This window comes from Schistocerca nitens, chromosome 3 (assembly GCF_023898315.1).
Source record: "Schistocerca nitens isolate TAMUIC-IGC-003100 chromosome 3, iqSchNite1.1, whole genome shotgun sequence".
Lineage (NCBI taxonomy): Eukaryota > Metazoa > Arthropoda > Insecta > Orthoptera > Acrididae > Schistocerca > Schistocerca nitens.
The window spans coordinates 164,365,956-164,376,780 of NC_064616.1; the positions used below are offsets into that span (position 1 = coordinate 164,365,956).

General features: G+C 44.4%; 1 pseudogene; it reads right to left on the reverse strand.

Annotated features, from left to right (window-relative positions):
- Positions 1 to 223: 223 nt before the first annotated feature.
- Positions 224 to 341, reverse strand: LOC126250046 (5S ribosomal RNA; annotated as a pseudogene).
- Positions 342 to 10,825: the final 10,484 nt, after the last annotated feature.

The window sequence follows — 10,825 nt, forward strand, 5'->3', positions numbered from 1 at the left end:
CTGACATCAGAAAGCACTAGCAGCACTCCGTCTTCAGGCCACGAGTGGCCTACCGGGACCATCCGACCGCCGTGTCATCCTCAGAGGAGGATGCGAATAGAAGGGACGTGGGGTCAGCACACCGCTCTCCCGGTCGTTACGATGGTATTCTTGACCGAAGCCGCTGCTATTCGGTTGAGTAGCTCCTCAACTGACATCAAGAGGCTGAGGGCACCCCGGAAAATGGCAACAGCGCGTGGCAGCCCAGATGGTCACCCATCTAAGTGCCGGCCACGCCCGACAGCGCTTAACTTCGGTGATCTGACGGGAACCGGTGTATCCACTGCGGCAAGGCCGTTGCCTGACATCAGAAAGAGTGGACCGTTATTTGGCTGTAGGGACACGACGGTACCGCCTTAGTACTGCACCGCAACTGGCATCTGACCTTACAGCATCCCCTGGACGTGTTGTAACGAAGCAAACGGTGTACAGAAAGATTCAGCAGAGTGGCCATTATTGTTGGAGACCTTCTGTCTGTTGACCTCTGGCGTGCCTTCATCGAAGGGAACGTCTAGAACAGAGCCATCAACATGCCACCTGGACGGTCGAACGGTGGGCCAATATTCATTTCACAGACGAGTCCAGATTTGGTCTGGAGACTAGTTCTCGACGGATTCGCATCTGAAGGACACGTGGAACACGGTTTAGGGATCCAAACATTGTGGAAAGAGACCCATACCAAGGAGGACCCCTAATGGCGTGTGCAGGGATTATGTTGACCACTCGAACACCTGTTCATGAAATTGCATGGGTGAATCAGCAAGATTTAACAGCTACCAGATACTGTGAGGAGATCCTGAGATATCGTGCGAGGTTGTTGCGAGGTGTTGTGGATCCAGACTTCATACTGATGGACGATAATGCTCAACCTCATAGAGCATCGGTGGTTGATGTTTCTTTGGAAATGATAGAGGTTGCACACATGACGTGGCCTGCTTGCTCTCCTGATATGAATCCCATGGGGCATGTCTGGGACGCACTAGGGAGATGGGCTGCATCAAGTCAGCATCCATAAACCACTTTCCAGGACTTGTGAGCAGCTCTGAAGGGAGAATGGGCGTTATTCTCTCAACATGAGATTGATGACATCATTCACAGCATGTCCCGCCTTTGTCAGGCCTGTACTGGTGCCAGAGTTTGTCACACCCGACACTGGGCACATTAACCAGTTGTCAGAATGTGCATGGAAAAAAGGAAGAACATTTTTGTCTACTGTTATGCAAATTGCAGTTGATTCCGTTCTGTGTGCTTTACATTGTTTCTACTTTACTATCACCTGTTTATACTGTTTTGTGGCAAAATAAACGCAACCTTACAAAATTTCCGTTTCTTGCTTTAATTTTGGACCCATGAGTTGATGAGAGGGATAAGAAGTAGTGGCAACATGGTTAAAAAAAATTCATACCACACTTTGTTGAGAGAGACATTCAGCATATTACATGCCCTCACTATAATCGACCCACATCTGGATCACCTTCCTTCACATATATGGAATGTGTTGTATACTATCAGTGCATTCAACTTCATCGATGTCTCAAAAGAACTGACCTATGCCACTGATGATATCTTCTCTTGGGTTGTAGCATGTGTCACAAAGAAGTTCCTTCATTTTAGTGAACAGGTCATAATCACATGGACTCATATTGGGTGAATATGGAGCATGTTCCAGTACCTTCCACCCCAAGTATGCAGGAGCTCCTGCACACGTTTTTCTGTGTGGCATCGTGTGTTGTCAATAAAGATGATGAGATGCAGTGCCAGAAGGAAACAGTCCTGTGCGCTCTGTACATGTCCCACTTCAATCTTGACCCACTCTCATTGTTTGTGTTTCCCATTCATACTATTAGGATCCTTGAACGGCATACCGCACTTACAGGCAGTACATACAGCAACTGACTCAAACATAGCCATTGTCGCTCACTGCAAAACTTCAACTGACCTCCTGATATATATATAGGGTGAGTCACCTAACATTACCGCTGGATATATTTCGTAAACCACATGAAATACTGACGAATCGATTCCACAGACCGAACGTGAGGAGAGGGGCTAGTGTAATTGGTTAATACAAACCATTAAAAAATGCACGGAAGTATGTTTTTTAACACAAAACTACGTTTTTTTAAATGGAACCCCGTTAGTTTTGTTAGCACATCTGAACATATAAACAAATACGTAATCAGTACCGTTTGTTGCATTGTAAAATGTTAATTACATCCGGAGATATTGTAACCTAAAGTTGACGCTTGAGTACCACTCCTCCGCTGTTCGATCGTGTGTATCGGAGAGCACCGAATTACGTAGGGATCCAAAGGGAACGGCGATGGACCTTAGGTACAGAAGAGACTGGAACAGCACATTACGTCCACATGCTAACACCTTTTTATTGGTCTTTTTCACTGACGCACATGTAAATTACCATGAGGGGTGAGGTACACGTACACACGTGGTTTCCGTTTTCAATTACGGAGTGGAATACAGTGTGTCCCGACATGTCAGGCCAATAGATGTTCAATGTGGTGGCCATCATTTGCTGCACACAATTGCAATCTCTGGCGTAATGAATGTCGTACACGCCGCAGTACATCTGGTGTAATGTCGCCCCAGGCTGCCACAATACGTTGTTTCATATCCTCTGGGGTTGTAGGCACATCACGGTACACATTCTCCTTTAACGTACCCCACAGAAAGAAGTCCAGAGGTGTAAGATCAGGAGAACGGGCTGGCCAATTTATGCGTTCTCCACGTCCTGTGAAACGCCCGTCGAACATCCTGTCAAGGGTCAGCCTAGTGTTAATTGCGGAATGTGCAGGTGCACCATCACGCTGATACCATATACGTCGACGCGTTTCCAGTGGGACATTTTCGAGCAACGTTGGCAGATCATTCTGTAGAAACGCGATGTATGTAGCAGGTGTTTGGGCCCCTGCAATGAAGTGAGGACCAATGAGATGGTCGCCAATGATTCCGCACCATACATTTACAGTCCACGGTCGCTGTCGCTCTACCTGTCTGAGCCAGCGAGGATTGTCCACGGACCAGTAATGCATGTTCCGTGGATTCACTGCCCCGTGGTTTGTGAAACCCGCTTCATCGGTAAACAGGTAGAACTGCAACGCATTCTCTGTTAATGCCCATTGACAGAATTGCACTCGATGATTAAAGTCATCACCATGTAATTGCTGACGTAGCGACACATGAAACGGGTGAAAACGGTGACGATGCAGTATGCGCATGACACTACTTTGACTCAGTCCACCGGCTCTCGCAATGTCCCGTGTACTCATGTGTGGGTTCATGGCAACAGCAGCTGACACACCAACTGCACCCGCTTCTCCTGTGACGGGCCTGTTACGGACCCGTTTGCGTGCTACGACCATACCTGTTGCATACAGTTGGCGGTAGATGTTTTGCAATGTGCGGCGCGTTCGATGCTCTCTGTCCGGGTACCGTTCTGCATACACCCTGAAGGCTTCAGCTGCATTTCGTCGACACTCGCCATAGATGAGTATCATCTCCGCCTTTTCAGAGTTCGAATACACCATGGTCACAGTTCCTACAACACTACACTATCACAGACGTCTGGTAACACGGTGTACTACAGTTGGTCTGCGTGCGGAGACGAATGCAGAATAACAATAGCAGCAAGCGCTACATGCGGACACTGCGACAGCTAGACCAAACCACAACAGTGCACTACAGCCACACTCGTAAACACGGTCGTCATCGTAAACATGACCCTGAAGTTGCTGCTCGCCGACCGTGGCCCGTGTTTGTTACAACACGCAACTGAACGTCGGAGGTTTCAAGCGTCAACTTTAGGTTACAATATCTCCGGATGTAATTAACATTTTACAATGCAACAAACGGCACTGATTACGTATTTGTTTATATGTTCAGATGTGCTAACAAAACTAACGTTTAAAAAAACGTAGGTTTGTGTTAAAAAACATACTTCCGTGCATTTTTGTATGGTTTGTATTAAACAATTACACTAGCCCCTCTCCTCACGTTCGGTCTGTGGAATCGGTTCGTCAGTATTTGATGTGGTTTACGAAATATATCCAGCGGTAACGGTAGGTGACTCTCACCTTGTATATATGTGTGTGTGTGTGTATGTGTGTGTGTGTGTGTGTGTGTGTATGTGTGTGTGTGTTTTCTTTATACAGAGGGAGGAAGGTAAGAGATATGACATCATGTGTGCACTTAGAGATAAAAATAGCATTGTACAGATGGGGTAATCTGTCGAGCAGTCGTAGGTTGTAAAGCCTTAATGTAAGAAAGGGAGTGACACCACATATGCTTTATTAGTGGTGCGATGGTGCATTCTAAAGAAAGAGAGAGAGAGAGAGAGAGAGAATGACAGAAGACGACATCGTCATACTCCCACTAATTCTGTGTGCATGATGAAATGGTTATGTTATTTTATACTGAATGTTGAGGTATTCTCCATATTTGGAATTATAAATATATTTGGATAAATTGTAAAATGGTATACAGGGTGTTACAAAAAGGTACGGCCAAACTTTCAGGAAACATCCCTCACACACAAAGAAAGAAAATATGTTATGTGGACATGTGTCCGGAAACGCTTACTTTCCATGTTAGAGCTCATTTTATTACTTCTCTTCAAATCACATTAATCATGGAATGGAAACACACAGCAACAGAACGTACCAGCGTGACTTCAAACACTTTGTTACAGGAAATGTTCAAAATGTCCTCCCTGATACGCTGATGCAGCCCTGGAAAATGGCGTATTGTATCACAGCCGCCCACAATACGAGCACGAACAGTCTCTACATTTGGTACCGGGGTTGCGTAGAAAAGAGCTTTCAAATGCCCCCATAAATGAAAGTCAAGAGGGTTGAGGTCAGGAGAGCATGGAGGCCATGGAATTGGTCCGCCTCTACCAATCCATCGGTCACCGAATCTGTTGTTGAGAAGCGTACGAACACGTCGACTGAAATGTGCAGGAGCACCATCGTGCATGAACCACATGTTGTGTCGTACTTGTAAAGGCACATGTTCTAGCAGCACAGGTAGAGTATCCCGTATGAAATCATGGCGGTGAATCGAGGAAGTACAGTACATACTGACGAAACTAAAATGAGCTCTAACATGGAAATTAAGCGTTTCCGGACACATGTCCACATAACATCTTTTCTTTATTTGTGTGTGAGGAATGTTTCCTGAAAGTATGGCCGTATCTTTTTGTAACACCCTGTATATGGATCACATGTTGACACCAGTATAGTTGAAATAACTATAAGTTTGCTGATAGATGAGAAAAGGAGCTCTGTGTACATGCATAGCGTGTATTTTTATTTTATCTACATGACTTCGATTAGCATCTAATGCTATTGCTGGACATTTGTCTAATTTTTAGAAGCCTACATTTAACGATATCTTAGAGTGTGCTCTCTGGCGACACCAGTTGTGAGAAATTTACTGCTTTCGACACATATACCATTGAGTGTTTTGGAGAAGAGTTAATACATGCTGGCGAGGGCTTGTCAAAGATGGTATCACGCAGGTACCGTTTCACATCTCAATGCCACATTGTGGTAGTTTGCGTCTCAGCTGAATCGCCAGGGTCGTTAGATAGACTGTCTACTATTCTGCAACCTCCTGTCACCACCCTCTATTTAATATTTTACCATCACATATTATTATTTTTATTTAAATAACCAATTACCCTCTTACTATGAAGAGGCCTGGGTGTCTTTAAAGTGAATTTTCCTCCATTAATATGCATTTTGGTTAACACCATACATCCACTCCACCCCTAGCCCAGGGGGTATCCACGTGGCAGTACACACACACACACACACACACACACACACACACACACACACACACACACACAGAGAAAATAGTGTGTAATTACATCCACACATAGAAGTTATGGCCGAAAATGTTGCCATCTGGGCTCTTTATGCAGATGTTTTTGCACGAATCGTCAACTGAACTGTATTTGACCTGTGGTGGTCTAATACAAAATATTATGTGTATATAATTTTAATTAATTAACGTACAATCCGATTATGCAAACTCATGCCGGTATGCTCATGTAAACTACTGTATTCTCAGATGTTCACTACTATTACTACTACTACTACTACTATTAGTACTACTACTACACAGGTTGCAAAAGCGCTGAATTGTGGAACTAAGTCTAGATTGTATGTTTTATCAAAATACACGTCTTAGATCTACTTAAAATCAAGTTATCCATACATTACGATTGCTCTCCATGCCAGAGGTTGTCAGGTTTGGGAGTGGAATCTCGCATTTTTTAAAAATGTATCAGGGCTGATACTTTAATGGATAACGCTAAGTATGCGATTTTGGTGTGCAGAGAAGCACTGTGCATGTTGCTTGTCATTGCTGGATCCACTTCCACCCACATCAAATCACAGACTAAATAGTGTAACTGGACTGTAAGTCCAATCACATTAAGAAGGTATGAGCAGAAGATCGCGTGACTGGTAGAGTTTTCATCATAGCCTTTACCCAAAGGATTTTGATACTCGTTTAAATAATCATCAACATAGAAGGCATTTTTGCTGTTGGTTGTCATATTTCTATTCTAAGCTGCATTCCTGTGTTTGTCCTATATCTGTTGACTTACATACATTCCAGGTAACAGGGGCCAATAAGTGGTTATAAAGCTACGCTCTATATGTCTGTAATTTTAATTATTTAACCTGGAAATTTATTACATGAGTTACCGAACAGCAATGGTGATAGTTCTACTGTCTGTTCATCGTAAGCAAATCAGTATGGGATACAGTACCATCACAGAGGTGTTTTTGATAAAGTTAAGAATATGGAAATTCTAGGAACAGTAAATATGAGAATGTAAATAACAACTATACATCTCTTTAGTACCTGAACGCCTTGCTGGTCGAGATATAGAACAAACTGTATCTTCCTGATACGTGAAGGAGGCTATGTGTGTCGAGCAGACTTAGACCGTTACCTATTAAAGTTTCCGTATACATGGTCCTAAGATCGTTCTGCAATTTGTCTGCTGCGGAAGTAACGCTAGCTTATATATTGTTGATCATCTGATCACGAGTCTTTTCCGCTCTGACTCCTAAAATTAGAAAACATGAGTGTTACATTTTTTAGCCGGATGTATACATGTTTGCAAAACTTTAATTTTAATCGACTATTCGGTAATGGCAGGATGGAATACCATACCTCGATAATCTGCTTAAAAACGACAATGCAATGTATGCTTTTTGTTTTAATGTGGAAACTGATTCTACAATCAGTGATACTGACAGTCGTCCTATGGGCTGTCTGTCAGTGGAATACTGCGTCGTTCTGCTGGATGACTGTCAATTCGTCATATGCAAATCAGTACAGTGTGCATATGCATTAAAAGAATACTGTTCTGACGGAGCATTTGCTAATGGTGAAAGGATGTGACAGTCTAGTCATCTAATCCTTTTGTCAGGCTAATTGCAAGTGTCGGATACATGCTACAGTATCAAGACTGGAAAACATCTCTATTATTTGCAGTTACTATGACTGTCAAATGCATGACCTTTGGCAGAGTATTTTGCTAGTGTGTCAAGAATATGGAAAAATCGAGTGAAAATAATTCTGAAGCAGTAAAGGTTGGTCCTATTGTCTTGCTGGTAACAATATAGAACAAATTACGATTTTCTGTCATATAAGGGAGGAAATGTTTGTCGAGCAGACTTACACCATTACCTTTAAAATTTTTATATACAGGGTGTATCATAATTAAGGGGGTAAACGCATACATTTGAAAGTACACGATACTAGAAGCAAAAAAGTTTCAGTAAACATACGGTCGAAAATGCACACCTTAAGAGCTACGAGCAATTTTCATCTTCGATACTGCGAAACAAATCTCTTCTACTGCACGTTCTTTGATTTCCATATTTTGGGAATTGGCAGTATGGACCAAAACAAGAAAAAAACGCCTGTAAACATGTGCATTCTTTAAGAGTTATGAGCACTTTTTCATCTTTGCTATTTTGAAACACAACTCTTCTAATGATCAAGTGCTCGTAACTTTTAAGGTATGCGTTTTAGAGCACATGTTTGCTGGACATTCTTTTCTTATTTTGGTCCATACTACCACTTCCTAAAATATGGAAAGCAAAGAACTGGCAGTACAAGAGATTTGTTTCACACTATCGAAGATGAAAAATTGTTCGTAGCTCTTAAGGTATGCATTTTCGACCCTATGTTTACTGAGACTTTTTTCCTTCTAGTATCGTGTACTTTCAGCTGTATGCGTTTACACCATTAATTATGATACACCCTGTATGTAGTCCTAATGTCGTTCTGCAATTTCTTTGCTGGGGAAGTAATAAGAAGCTAAAAATATTGATCACGTGATATGACGTTATTTTACTGTTATGACTCTTAAAATTAGAAAACGTAAGTGTTGTATTTTTAGATGGATGTGTACGTGGCGTGGAAGACTGTAGTTTAAACGTATTATTCGGTAATAGCAGGCTGAAATACCATACCTCGATACTCTACTTAAAAAAGACAATCAATACCTGTAATGGATTACAAAACTATGTGCTGTATGCTTATAGTTTTAACATGCAAAACGGTTACACATAACAGCAAAACTGGCATCTGATATACAGCCAACCTAACGGTGGATTTCCTATAGAACCGAGACTTGGAAACATGCTTTATTACTGTATGCACTTCCCAGTATGCCTTTCCAGTTGTGTTGCGGCTGGGCTGTGGTTTTGTTAATGTTTGTCCAGACTTTAGGTCGCTTATAAGAGGTTCACGCGATCATGACGTCACTTCCTAATTTTTTTTAGAACGCGCTGGCGCACACGCGCACACACACACACACACACACACACACACACATACACACACACAGAGAGAGACACAAACAAACACACACAAAACACATATTTCATACGGTACAACGTGTCACTCACAAAAACGGAGCTGTAGAGAGGAAAAGGAAAATATCTTTCTGTATGAGTTCTAAATTCTCTTACCTTATGTTGGTTGCAAATGTCAGTCCACAAAAGCGGTTTCGAGTGTATTGATTAAATAATAGCTCCAGCATTACGTTATTCGATTTAGAAGAAGGCTTCTACTTAGTAAGGGGCGTGTTTAGTGCATTTCCGCAAGCAACAGAAGATTCACTGCAGTGAAGTGTGGCGAGAAACCTTATAAAACTACATAATGGGGTTTGCTCGTCAGTCTCAGATTCATACCATGTTAGATTAATACACTCCTGGAAATGGAAAAAAGAACACATTGACACCGGTGTGTCAGACCCACCATACTTGCTCCGGACACTGCGAGAGGGCTGTACAAGCAATGATCACACGCACGGCACAGCGGACACACCAGGAACTGCGGTGTTGGCCGTCGAATGACGCTAGCTGCGCAGCATTTGTGCACCGCCGCCGTCAGTGTCAGCCAGTTTGCCGTGGCATACGGAGCTCCATCGCAGTCTTTAACACTGGTAGCATGCCGCGACAGCGTGGACGTGAACCGTATGTGCAGTTGACGGACTTTGAGCGAGGGCGTATAGTGGGCATGCGGGAGGCCGGGTGGACGTACCGCCGAATTGCTCCACACGTGGGGCGTGAGGTCTCCACAGTACATCGATGTTGTCGCCAGTGGTCGGCGGAAGGTGCACGTGCCCGTCGACCTGGGACCGGACCGCAGCGACGCACGGATGCACGCCAAGACCGTAGGATCCTACGCAGTGCCGTAGGGGACCGCACCGCCACTTCCCAGCAAATTAGGGACACTGTTGCTCCTGGGGTATCGGCGAGGACCATTCGCTACCGTCTCCATGAAGCTGGGCTACGGTCCCGCACACCGTTAGGCCGTCTTCCGCTCACGCCCCAACATCGTGCAGCCCGCCTCCAGTGGTGTCGCGACAGGCGTGAATGGAGGGACGAATGGAGACGTGTCGTCTTCAGCGATGAGAGTCGCTTCTGCCTTGGTGCCAATGATGGTCGTATGCGTGTTTGGCGCCGTGCAGGTGAGCGCCACAATCAGGACTACATACGACCGAGGCACACAGGGCCAACACCCGGCATCATGGTGTGGGGAGCGATCTCCTACACTGGCCGTACACCACTGGTGATCGTCGAGGGGACACTGAATAGTGCACGGTACATCCAAACCGTCATCGAACCCATCGTTCTACCATTCCTAGACCGGCAAGGGAACTTGCTGTTCCAACAGGACAATGCACGTCCGCATGTATCCCGTGCCACCCAACGTGCTCTAGAAGGTGTAAGTCAACTACCCTGGCCAGCAAGATCTCCGGATCTGTCCCCCATTGAGCATGTTTGGGACTGGATGAAGCGTCGTCTCACGCGGTCTGCACGTCCAGCACGAACGCTGGTCCAACTGAGGCGCCAGGTGGAAATGGCATGGCAAGCCGTTCCACAGGACTACATCCAGCATATCTACGATCGTCTCCATGGGAGAATAGCAGCCTGCATTGCTGCGAAAGGTGGATATACACTGTACTAGTGCCGACATTGTGCATGCTCTGTTGCCTGTGTCTATGTGCCTGTGGTTCTGTCAATGTGATCATGTGATGTATCTGACCCCAGGAATGTGTCAATAAAGTTTCCCCTTCCTGGGACAATGAATTCACGGTGTTCTTATTTCAATTTCCAGGAGTGTATATGTGGGAATTAATTATCACGCACCATATCTTAAGAGTACAGTCCCTAAAAAAATTACCCAACAGAGTCCTAGAAGATGAAACATCACTTGCACAGATTACTGG